The sequence below is a fragment of the Cibotium barometz genome, chromosome 19, assembly GCF_041138505.1.
Source record: "Cibotium barometz isolate CiBa-2024 chromosome 19, ASM4113850v1, whole genome shotgun sequence".
NCBI lineage: Eukaryota > Viridiplantae > Streptophyta > Polypodiopsida > Cyatheales > Cibotiaceae > Cibotium > Cibotium barometz.
Genome location: NC_141064.1, coordinates 52,278,594 through 52,289,932, shown reverse-complemented (window position 1 = coordinate 52,289,932; position 11,339 = coordinate 52,278,594). Strand labels below are relative to the sequence as shown.

The 11,339-nt window shown below is 42.7% G+C and overlaps 1 pseudogene across 1 annotated transcript; it reads left to right on the top strand.

Annotated features, from left to right (window-relative positions):
• Positions 1–6,908: 6,908 nt before the first annotated feature.
• On the top strand, positions 6,909–9,295 carry LOC147628723 (G-type lectin S-receptor-like serine/threonine-protein kinase SD2-5; annotated as a pseudogene). Its single transcript, XR_015268207.1, has one exon. The product of XR_015268207.1 is annotated as a G-type lectin S-receptor-like serine/threonine-protein kinase SD2-5 (transcript).
• Positions 9,296–11,339: the final 2,044 nt, after the last annotated feature.

The following is an 11,339-nucleotide window of genomic DNA, read 5'->3' as shown; positions in this document are numbered from 1 at the left end:
CCTAATGCGTACTATATGTTCCTTTTTGAAGATCAGGTAGGCGCCTCTTCTGTTATCAACAGCGGACAGTGGATTATCAGAAATACCCCCATTTCTTTTTTTAGATGGTATGATTCATTTGATCCCAAAGGACCCAAACCCACCAAAATCCCTGTCTGGGTGGAATTTACAGATATGCCAACCAAGTTTTCTATATGGGCTAAGAGGATAGGGGGTGCTGTAGGTAAGGTTCTAGGTCAAAAACCTTTTCAAGTCAATCCTCAATGGGCTCACCAAATGCTCATTGAGGTTGACACCGCCAAACCCCTCAAAGAGAAAGTTCCCCTGAAAAACAAAGAGGGGCAGATTATTTATGAGCAAACTTTGACCTACAAGAACCTCCCGAACGCCTGTTTTAATTGCAATAAACAAGGGCATCTTATTAGAGATTGCCCTGATCTCCATCAACCAGCTTCTAATGATAAAACCCCAGCCAAAGAGGAGGCTTTTGTCCTGCCTCAGAGAAAACATGTGTCCAAGGCTAAAAACAATAAATCTAATTGGCATATCCCAGCCAACAGATATGCCCCCCTCTTAGCTGAGGTACAAGACGGTCTAGAAGTGCAATTTCAGGCCAAAGAGGCTGGCAGCTCAGCCCTTATAGGGGCTGATCAACCATCCCCGGCGGGAAGGGTCCCCAACAAGGACTGTGTTTTCGTTAGTCAAGATCTTGATTCCCCGATGGAATCAGATGAGGATTTCATTGACAAAACTCAGCGTATTGATGAAGTTTTCAAAGCTCAACTGGACGAAGAAGATGCTTCTTTGATGAAGAGGATGTCCCTCTCACCAATGAAACAGCATGATGAGGAGGACTTCTCTCCCCTTCTTATGGGTTCGAAAATGAAGAGGAAAAAGGAAAAAAGCCAAGATGTCCTAAGAACCTCCGTATCTGCGGGGAAACCGTCAAAAAACGAGTAAAAAATGAATTCTCTGAACCTTCTCTCGTTCAACTGTAAAGGGCTCACAAACCCGGAGAGGGCTGTAGCTATTAATATGTGGTTAAGGGACTCAACTTTTGAATTCGACCTTATCAGTCTTCAAGAGCTCAAAATCGGGGGTCCTCAGCTTCATATGAACCTTCAAAAAATCTCTAGGAATTCTCGGTGGTTTTTTACCAATCATCACTTCTGGGAAAGGTGGGGCTGCGACGATTGGCATCCACATGAAGTGGGAACACGCCATTTTAGATGCTTGGTCTGATGTTAACCACTCTTGGACCGCTGTTAGGATGGGCAACCCTTTTAATTTCACTTTGGTTTCGGTGTATGCCCCCTGCTTGGCTAGCTTGAGAGCTGCTACCTGGCAGTCTATCACTCAGATTGTGGGACCCATCTTTCTCATTGGTGACTTTAACATGGTAGAGGCCCAGGTTGACAGAAATGGGTTAAAGGGGGAGAAAGACCTCTCTGACCTTTCTTCGAAAACTGGATTCTCTTGGTCTAACAATCAAAAAGGCTCCTGTCACACAGAGCTGCCAGATTGGACAGACTGTATGCCTCGGGGAGTTTGATTGATATGTTCTTAAAAACCAAAGTTACCACGGACCCCTCCCTAACCATCTCAGATCACATCCCTTTGATCTGCAACCTGTCCTTAGGCCAAGCCAAAGGTAGGGCTGGATGGCCCCATCTTGACCCCTCCCTCTTCCGTCTCCCTTGTATCCAACAGATGATCAAAGCCTCCATTGCTGATGCTTTCAATCAGTTCGTTTCCCCATCCAAGGGATGGGAAAGTCTGGTGAATAAGGTTCATTCTATCTGCAAGGAGTATAAGCTGCAAGTTTCTACGATCCGTCTGAATCGTAGAGTGCAAATCAGGAACCAGATTCAAGACATTTATCTGTCTAAAAATGGTGCTGTTAACCACTCCTTGATTGAGCTAAAGAATCAGCTCAGACTCGAGGAGTTGTTAGCGGCTAAGGCCACTAGATTGTGGTTCAGGGAGGTTTGGGCTGGTAAAATTGATACTCCTCACCCTAAGATGTTTGCGCTCCTTAAAAGGAAAAAAGGTAGAGATCTCATCCCTATGGTCAAGAAGCCCAATGGTCACCTTGCTTTAGATGATGTGGAAAACTTGCAGGTTATTAAGGACCACTTTTTTAACTTGTTCTCCACAGCCCTCCCTCCCTCTCACGAAGTTTCTGCTGCTAGGGCCAAAACTGCCAGCATTAGGAGGAAGGTTGTGAACCCCGCTTTAGCCCTTAAGCTTGACTCCCCCTTCACTGAAAAGGAGGTCAAGGAGGCTATCTCTCATCTCAAAAAATGCAAATCTCCGGGTGAAGATGGGATTCCCAATGAATTCTTTCTTGTTTTCAAAGATGAACTGTCCCCTCACATCCTTGACATCTGGAGGGAAGCCATGAGGAAGGGAGGTTTAGCTGAAAAGACAAATATGGGGGTTATCAAGCTGATTCACAAAAAGGATGAGAAAGAAGATCTTGGTAATTGGAGACCCATAACATGTCTTTCGTCCCTTTACAAAGTTTTTGCTCATATCCTGACTAGCAGAATCAACCCCTATATGGATGAGTGGATTCTCAAGGAGCAAAAGGGCTTTATAAAGGGAAGGTATATTCTTGATGCTATCATTAGTCTTTGGGAGGGTATGGAGCATGCTGAAAACTCTGGTCAGAACTACATCTTCCTCAAAATAGACTTTGATAAAGCCTATGATAGAATAGACTGGTCGTTCCTCTTCCAATCCCTTCAAGATATTGGCCTCAATAGGAAATTCATAAAGTATGTCCAAACCTTGCTTGGAAATGCTTCTTCCAAGGTGGCTGTCAATGGGTCTCTCACACTGGTGCCTTTCCTCTGAGGAAATCTATAAGGCAAGGCTGTCCCCTCTTCTTTTTGCTATTGTTGCGGATGCTCTGGGGTGGCTTGTTAACACTAGTTCTGTAATTGGACACTTAAGTGTCCTGAGACACTAAAGTGTCCTGAAAAGTTCTTGAATTTTTGTGGGCAATCTATTAAGAGTTTTGAAATGCTTAACATCCACAGATGTTCCTCAATACCCAAAAAATCCTTGAGATTTTTTAAATTGCACTTTTCTTAGCTTTTGCAGGCAATATTTTAATTTTCTTAGACACATGCTGATAAAATGCATGATTTTTGCTGTTTTCAAAATAGTAGTAATTTGGACATAACTTTTAGAAGGGACATAGTTTGATCATGAAACTTGGCTTGATGGAAAGCCCATGATGTAAACTAAATCCCAGAATCATCAAACGACAATTATTTGATAAATTTTTGACTCGCTAATATTGAAATGACGTTTTTTATACAGGTGGAGCATGAATTTTTCTCCTTCCATATGCAAGCTAATAATGTAAAACTTGAGGTGCACCCATGTTATATAGGGTAAATACTACTTTGTTTTGAATTTTCCAAAACTTTAGAGCCACTTTTTGGGCCTCTTCTCATACATGGCCTTTTGCGCAACCTGTTTTTAATACATAAAATGTCTAATTATGAGCCTAATTTTGATTTTCATCAAAGGGGAAAGCTGTGTAAGTGCATTATTTGTTGTAACTATAGGTGTAGACTACTTGTGCAAGCATAGTTATGATTAGTTTTTGATAAAAGATGATCAAATTTTGTATTTTTATTTTTTACAGTTTTTTTAGAACTAGGCGGTGATAAGAACCTACTTAAGTGGAGGCTAAGTTAGTGTCATACACATCAAATTATGGCTTATTTATCTCATCTCAAGCATGAAAACCAATAATCAACATTCTCATAGGGCTACATTATTTTTTAGTGGCGTGATTGAGTTTTGATAATACGCTTACTTTTGCTGATTTTATGCAACTTTTTTGGAAAAAATTCTAGGAAAGGAAAATGATTTTTTTGATGAACTTCTACCTCCTTGGACTGATGTATGCTATCAAAATATCTTGGGAAAAATGCTATTGATATCATTGGATTTTTTTTGAGAGAATGATGCTTGCATATTTGGAAAAATCCTGAAAAATGTTCATTTTCAAGACATATGCTACTTTGTTGCTTATGTACTTCTAAATAAAAAGGCATTTTATATGTTTAGCATTTTTTACATAAGCATAGGGTTATGTTCTACATGCCCAATGAAGCATTTTGGTTTTTAAAGCCTACATTAGGAGTTTGATTTTTTTTTTCGCAACCCCCAAAAAAGGACACTTAAGTGTCCTGTTTTGGTACCAAACTAGTGTTAACAAGGATATAACTGATAATAATATCAAGGGTATTGAGATCCCCAACAGGACTAATCCTTTATGCCTACAGCTTTTTGCTGATGACACGAATGTGCTGCTCTCCGGAATGAAGTGCAGACTGCTGCCCACTTTATGACCTGCCTGGAGACCTTCTGCCTTGCCAGTGGCTCGCAGATAAACCACTCCAAGACCAGCTTCAGAGTCTTTGAAGGGGTGCCCCCCCTCGATCATGTCCATTGGTTGTAAGAGTATCCCGGATGGTGTTGTGTTCAGGCTTCTAGGAATCCCCATGGGCTTCAACATCTCTTCCAAACAAAGGTGGGACTATGTGCTTGATAAACTCAAGAATCAGGTCAAGAAATGGAGTCACATCAACACAGGGGTGGCATCAAGAGCCTTTGTCCTCAATCACTTCATTATCCCCTCTGTTGTTTACTTCCTGGCCTATTGGAGACCCTCTGAGACCCAACTCCAATCCCTTAACTCGATCATGGGGAATTAATTGTGGGGGGGATCTCTCGAAAGTAAGAGGATCAGCAAAGTAGCTTTTCAGACATGTTGCTTGGAAAAAGAGGAAGGGGGTCTTGGCATCATCAACATTGGGTTGCTTGCTGAGAAGCTAGCAGCTAAATGGGTGCAAAGAGCCATCTTGTCTAATGATGTTTGGGCAGACTTACTCAAAAGGGATATTAATAAATTTTGGCTCAAAGGTAAAAGATCTTGGAAGGGTTTCTCTCTCAATGAAGTTTTGTTCTCAAAGGCCTATCTCTCCCCTATAGGCAGCAAACTGTGCTGTAGGATGTGGGAGTCTTGGATGAAATACAAAAAGCTCTTCTGTTTCCAAACCTTTACTAAGAGAGGTAGGTATGCCTATGCAGCTGACTCTGTGTGGTTTGGGCATCTCGTGTCTCCGATCTCCAATGAACAGGTCCAGACCAGTCTTTCTTGTTTCAAAGCTGGTATAAAGGTTTGGGGTTACTTATGTGACTCAACTGGCATATTAAACAGGGAACAAATCTGCAATAAATTCATCTTGTCCCGTGGTGGAGTTGAGTTGGTCATTCAGAGGTGTAATGCTCTTAAGGTTTCCATTCCCCCGGGGCTGATTTGTGACTGTATTACCTTTTCTAAAGCCATCCGGTGGGGCGACTCCAGTAATCTTGTCAAGTTACCTAACACTTTTCATGCAAGGAATCTGATTCTTAAGCTCAATAAGAGATGGTCCTTGGCCTGGAACAAACATCAATGGGCTTTCCGATTTAAGCTTATTTGGGCCTTCGCTCATGAAAGAAAACACGCCATTTTGGCCTGGCTGGTCATGCACAAAGCGACCTGGACCCTTGAGAAGGCCCTGAAGTTTGGACATGGGAACGGCCTTTGTCCCCGCTGTAATACCAAGCTGGAAACTGTCCCCCATCTCTTCTTCTCTTGCCCAGACACTAGACAATTCTTGGATGTTCTGAACAAGGCCTTTAAGAAAATTAGCAAAATCCCTTTGAGTTGGAAAGAAGTCCTCCTAGGAGAATGCCACTCTCTGGACCCCTTAACGTGGCAGTCCGTCAGAATTCTGTTTCTTTGGCATGTATGGAAGCAACGTAATGAAGCGCTATATGAAATTAAAACTAATCACCACTTTTATCTTTTTCTTGACAGTGTACTCAAGCTAATCCATCGACTCCAGCCGAGTGGTGTTCCCATGGAGGTGGACCGGTGGCAAGACCTACCTTGGAGGAAATGGAAGAGATTCCATGTCTCCTCGCATGGCCAAACAAAGGAAGTTATGATACAAGGGCTCCATCTGGAATGTCAAAGAAGGCTGCAGAATTCCGAGTTCTACGTCCAGGCTTCAGAAAGCTTCTGTGGGGTTCTTTAAGCCCTCATGGCCTCAATCTTCTGCTCATGATGTTTTACCAGCCTCTCAGTCAAGCTCCACTGGGGCTGGCTGGCCACTGCCTAGTGCCTCAGTCTGTGCTTCAGGATTTGTCTGTCAAACTGGTACATCAGAGTTTTTATGTTACAGTGTTTCTTGGCCTCAATCTTCTGCTCATTATGTTTAATCATCCTCTCTCCCGGAATAGAAGAGGGGCTGGCCGCCGAGAACTGATACATAAGGATTTTCTGCTACAGTGTCTCTGTTGTTCCTTTTCTGAAGATCTTTACCTTTACTGGTGCTGGCTGGCCGAACAGTTCATGATATGATTTAGCACAGTTTCTGTTTTTGTTTCACAGTTTTTACCCCTTTTTCTGAAGGGTTCATCAGGTCGTAGTGTCTCCCCATGGACCTTCCACATGGGATCTTGTAACCACATTTTTTTTAAATATATTCCACCGTTTTAACTAAAAATTCAAAAGCCATGTACTTTAAAAAATTGCTGAAGTAATGTTGTGTTTGGCCTTGTGATTTTAAAAGACGTGTCCACATGAAGCTCTTTAAAAGTCAGTCAGGCAGGCATCCGGTAAAGTCAGGCAGGCATCCGGTAAAGTCATGCAAAGTTTCGTTGCTGGGCTGGGCCGCCGGACCAACTGTGAGCCTGTGGAAAGCAGCTTCAGACATTGAAAGAGTTGAAGGAGTCAGACTCAGACCTTCAATTGACAGGCAGGACCATAGCCTTTATGCTAGCTGGTCCATCTTTCTTCTTCTTCTTGTGATCCTCCTCCTCCTCCTCCTCTCTGCTCTTCGTTCTTCTATTGTATGTTTCTCGTCTTGCCCATCAGCTCACACACACTCTCACTCACCGCAATGTTTCGGCCCTTCCAAATGTTGTTCATTTGCTGCTCTTTTGTGTGTATGCAACTAGGCATGGAAAGTGAAAGGAAAACTCAGAATTTCAGTGTGTCTTTTGATTCACTTTCTCCAGAGAATCTCCAAATCGAAGGGTATGAAGCTGGCATAGAAGCTTATGTTGCATACACTACAGATAACACTGACTGGGAGCCATCCGCATCGCTACTCTTCATCCCAGCTTCTTCCAACGCCTCCTCTTATATATTATCCCTCCTCGTCCAGGCCCACTTGGGCGATCCGGCTCTTTTGCCGGATACCGCGTAGGCTGTTCTGTGGTTGGCCAATCGCAACAACCCTGTCTCTGGTAACTTCTCTCTCTCCCTTAATCAAAGCTCTGGCAACCTCGTGTTGCTGGACGGCAATGGATCTTTGGCCTGGTCCTCAAACAGCACAACCACGCCCCAAGGTGCCGTGACCATGGATCTCGTCTTCGAGGATTCTTACCCCAGCGAATATGGCTTTATAGACCTTCCCTTAGGAACTCTGCTGCTCTCTGATGCCAATAACAATACGCTATGGCAGAGCTCAGATCATCCCACACACACTCTCGTATCTGGGCAGCTTTTTCAACCAGGCATGAGCCTGATCAGTTGGGCGTCCGCCTCTGATCCTTCAGAAGGTTTGTACAGGCTAGTGATGGCGGCAGGCGGTCTTGCGCTCTACTACTCGAATGCCTTCAACATTCGCCAGCCCTACTGGATATGGAGCTACTATGGCCGCAACGACAGTTTCGGAGTTACTCACACTTGCAGCAATCTGACTCATGCCGTCTTGGATGGCACACAAGGCCAGTTCCGTCTTGAAAAGGACGATGAGATAGCCGCACTTAATTTGAAATGGCCGGATCTATGAACTTGACTGGGGTGGACTATTTCTCCAACAAGTTCTCCTCTCCACTCAATTTCTCGACTCTAGAGATCTGTAAGGATGTCTGTTTGCAAAACTGCTCCTGTCTTGCCGCCTTCTGGCATGTGCACTCTAGTTCTTGCTTCCATGTCGATCACATGAGCAGCCTGCAGGGTTCCTTGAACAACAGCTATCTGGCTTTTCTCAAGGTGGAAGCTCTTCCTCAATCCATTCCTTCAAGTTCAGCTCCTCAACCCAAATCAAGGTCAACTCGGAGACTCATACTAGCCGGAGTGGTGTCTGGTGCAGTCGGTCTGCTTATAATCTCGTGTATTCTGGCAGCTTTCGTCTACACAAAACTGAGGGCAGACCTACAATTGGAGGAAGAAGAAGCATTCTGGAATTCCGCACCAGGGTTGGCGCCAACCAGGTATTCGCCTCAAAATATCCTCTTGGATGAGAATTTTGTAGCCAAGATTTCAGATTTTGGACTTTCTACCCTCATGAGCAGGGACCAAACCCATGTGATAACGAGCATGCGAGGCACGCCTGGTTATTTGGCTCCCGAGTGGCTTAATGAGGAGTCTGCATTGTCTGAAAAATGTGATGTCTTTAGCTTTGGAAAGCTACTGATGGAGATACTTGGTGGAAGGAGGAACCTTGATCCTTCATTGGCAGAGACGGAGAAGCTTTACTTCCCATCTTGGCTCTACCATCAGGTGGCACAAGAAGGAGGAAGAGAGGTTGAATTAAGCCAGATAGCAAGGGTGGAGACCCCAGAAGAGATAAAACAAGCGAGGTTCATGATGAACACAGCTTTCCTGTGTGTTTTGGAGAATCCTGATCTCAGGCCCTCCATGGAGAGAGTGGTTCACATGTTAGAAGGCCGTGCTCCTGAATTGGAACAGCTTCAGCTCTCCGACCTCTTTCAGGACCTTCATTTTGCTCTCAGGATGCAGTCTCCCAACTTGCCTCAAACCACGATCGAGAGAACTCTTGCCCCCATTTATCAGTCTTCTTCTGGGGGAGTGATGTCTTTGCATATATCTGCAAGGTGACACACTGCCCAAGACGACTGGCTGGCCTACATGCTAACATCTGAAGACGCACTTCAGGGGGCTTGGGAGCTCCCAAAAGGGACTCCTAAGGAAAATAATAGTTTTTTTAGGCTAGCTGATTGGGACATTTTGTGATAGGCGGCCCATCTATGAGGTCGTGGACTTGTATGGGTATTAGTATGCAGGAAGGATTATCACATCATATGTTTGATCAGCCACAGGTGTACCTTGTATCTGTGTCCTCACATGATCTTGTTGAATAGGTACCTAAATGGATTTTCGTTCTCCATGATCAGTATTTCATTGTAACACCTTTTGGGCCTTATAAGCCCTTTGGGTTTTTGCAGATGCTAAAAATTTATTTTATCATCCTCAGCTTGCCAGTCTAGTTCTCCAGAATATAATTGGATCAACTCACTGTCCCTGATATATTGTAGAACCAAGTCCCTTTTTCAATCTCAATAAGTTTCTCTGATCTATTTGAAAGATTAGCAAGATCTATCTCCATGTTCTCTATTTGGAAGTTTTTCAAATGTTCAATCTTAGTCATCAATTTGGTCTTTGTCTCTCAACTGCACAAAGTGTAGGAGTTTGTAGAGACCCCCCAAACTCTGTTATGAAGGTGGTTACGCCATAGCTAGAGAGCACATACACGATTGAGTCAGTTATCTATATTATTATTAGAAGAAGACGATTACAACTTATTAATAAGGCTACATGTTGGTTCACATCCGCCCATGCATTCACATATGGGCGGACATGTAGCATTACCTTTCAATACTCCCCTTAATGCTAGTGTCCGCATATAGGGAAAATCATTGAGAGTATGCAGGTGTATTACTGCGTGATTACAAGTAGATGCACCCCGGTTTGCAGAGCTTCGCATTTTCTTAACCTACATGCTATAACTCTTACAAATATGAGAAATGCAATTAGCTTGGATCAAGAGATGCTTGAAGGATGAGCATCATGAGCTTGTACAGCATTACTCCCCCTCGAGGGAGGGAAAAGTGACTCCAAGATCAAGGTAGGATGAAGGGTACGATGAGGGGAAGACATGGTTGTTGGCACCCAAACATCATGACATAAAGAAATTGCTTTTGTCTTGTTGTAGAAGTTGATGAGATCATCCAGATTGAGAAAAGTTATCGTCTCATCTCCATCGGTGTGAGCTTGGAAAAGGTGATTCGAGAGCCGAGGTTGTTGGTGTAGGAGAGGTTTGCTTGCGCGGATGAAACACCATGTCAATCGTGATGCATAGAAGAAGAGAGGTCTTCTTCTTAACCTTCGGATAGGGCCTTGGCATTGCATGCAACTCCAATTTGAAGGAAACATCTTTGTCATAAAAATCGGCATACCTCAGTGATTGAAATTGGAACTTGTTACCATCATCTACGTCTTGTTAAGAGAGACCATCATAGAGGCCATCTTGTTCTTCTGCATGACCTAGGCAGCAGGTTGATTTCTGCATTTGCATGTAAACAAGAAGACAAAAGACATTGTATATATAAGTTTCCTCCCTCTAGCTTTTGAGGTGTGCAGGTGTAAGAACCTCCCCTTCTGATCTTATAATTATTTCTCTCTCTGAAATAAACGAAAGATCCTGTTTTACCTTATTTTGGCCTAGAGAGAGAAAATATTCTAGAGAGAAGTTATTCAATTTTTAGATATTTTTGCATGAAAAAATATCTCTTCTTATTAAATTTTTTTTTTCCGAAACAGAAGTTCCAAAAGATTTTCCGAAGGTACATTAGAAATAAATTATAATCTGTTCAAAAGGCCTTTTCTGAGGGTCCAGATTTTCGAAAAATTTTAGATTAAGGTTCTAAGGGACCAATTAGATTAATCCAAATGTAGGAAAGAGATAAATAAAAAAATAAAGAAAATCGACCCAAATATGAGTAAATACTCACATAAGATGAAGAGTTGACTAAGGACAAGGATATTAGTTAAAAAAGAAGAGATATTTAGAGAAATGATACATTTTTGACACCTCAGTGTGAGGAATTTTTCCTCATGAAGGAGGTGCCTATTTCACATGTGTGGTTGAGTTTTAAACTCCTAAATAATGAGATATTTTCATCTCTCCTCTCTCCTGCTTCAACTAGATCCAAAAAGTGAGCTAAATTGACCTAAAAATGGTCAAAAATTAACCCAACTTACCTGGAAAATTTTAGAATTAGTTTGCTTGGTTACAAGCTCACTTTTTCCTATAAATGAAGCCTCCCTCTTTGTAAATGGTTAATAGTGTTTTATGTACTATTACTCTACTCCACCCCAGAGTCAAGAACTATGAATTTCTTAATAATTCATTAAGTTTTGACCATTCCCTCTTCTAAAGAATTAGTGGCCACTCTTGTTGCAAACAAGAGTAGATCCCTCAAACCATCAAGCCAAAGGAAAGCACCCAGAA